Here is a 1,330-nt window from a genome sequence, read left to right on the forward strand (position 1 = left end):
CCAAATGTAGCAGTCAATCTAATCTTTATTGCTATCTGATAGACAGTCAGCACTTTGCTCAACAATGGTATATCCTGATGGGCATTAATAGTTTCTGCTTTCAAAAGAGATGAATTAAAATGGAAATATTTTTATAAATATAAGAATATTATGTTACGCATTATAAACTTTAATGCATTTCTTGTCAGGTGAATTAAAAATAAGATAGGGAGATTTTCTGCCCGCCCCTCCACCCACTCTGGCAGCATCCAGCATCACGCTTGCTCCGAGCTCTGGGTTCCTGCTTAACCAGTGCCAGTGTAGTGTCCTTTCAGCGCCATGATGGTCATCTACTGGGACCTCATCAGCCACGATGAGATGTTCTGCAACATCTACAAGATCCAGGACATCACAGACGGGCTGTGCCTCCAAGTGGAGGGGAGATGGTCAGTAGGACAGAGGGTCACTCTGATGACTCGCTGATTGGTGGAAATGCCTCCGCTGAAGGTCCCTAGGGAGAAGGTATGGAAAGCACAGTAATCACTGTGCTTATATCATCATGACCATTATTTGCAGGCAATTGCCTTCACAAAAGAAGGCGATAAGAAGTGCATCCAATCTTACATGAAATCAATCAAGGGGAAACTGGAAGAAAAGAGACCAGAATGAGTAAAATATTGTATGATTGGGCTGAACAACAAATCAAGTGCATTCTTGTTAATTTCAAAAAACAGCAGTTCTTTATTGGTGAAAACATGAATCTGCGTGGCATGGTTGCTCTGCTGGACTACCGTGAGGGCAGTGTCACCCAACATATTACTTTCTTTAAGAACAGTTTAGAAATGGAAAAATGTTTACCAATTTGGCTATTTGGATCTATCACTTGTCATCATAACTGGCTGCTGCTTTTCATCCACACACCATGACTAGGACAAATGGGACTGATGTTATCTTGAGCTCTTCATATGTTTTGACCTCAATTTATTTGGAGTAGACGCTTTGTTTTTAAGAGAAAAAAAAGTATAATATAGGTTGTCTAAAAATAAAATGCTCTTAAACTCACTTGAGAGCATGTCTCATAGTTTAAGACATATTTAAATCCATCCTGTGTATTGTGCCTGTAGGTGCTAGAGCCTTATGGTAGACCACTCCCATAAAGCATAAGACGGTCTTCAGATAACTTCTGCAGTGAAAATTACTTCAGGGACTGGAATATATTAGGTTGATGCAAAGTTAATTGCAATTTTTCCAATTATTTTTAACCTTTTAAACAACAGTTACTTTTGTGCTAACCTAATAATAAAATATCAAGGATCAAAAGTCTCAATTCTGAGTTGAAGAAAATGGAAAG

At 38.8% G+C, this 1,330-nt stretch overlaps 1 pseudogene; it reads left to right on the forward strand.

Moving 5' to 3' along the window:
* Positions 1 to 321: 321 nt before the first annotated feature.
* On the forward strand, positions 322 to 905 carry LOC117021149 (translationally-controlled tumor protein-like; annotated as a pseudogene).
* The last annotated feature ends 425 nt before the right edge of the window (positions 906 to 1,330 follow it).

This window comes from Rhinolophus ferrumequinum, chromosome 4 (assembly GCF_004115265.2).
Source record: "Rhinolophus ferrumequinum isolate MPI-CBG mRhiFer1 chromosome 4, mRhiFer1_v1.p, whole genome shotgun sequence".
NCBI classification, from domain to species: Eukaryota; Metazoa; Chordata; class Mammalia; order Chiroptera; family Rhinolophidae; genus Rhinolophus; species Rhinolophus ferrumequinum.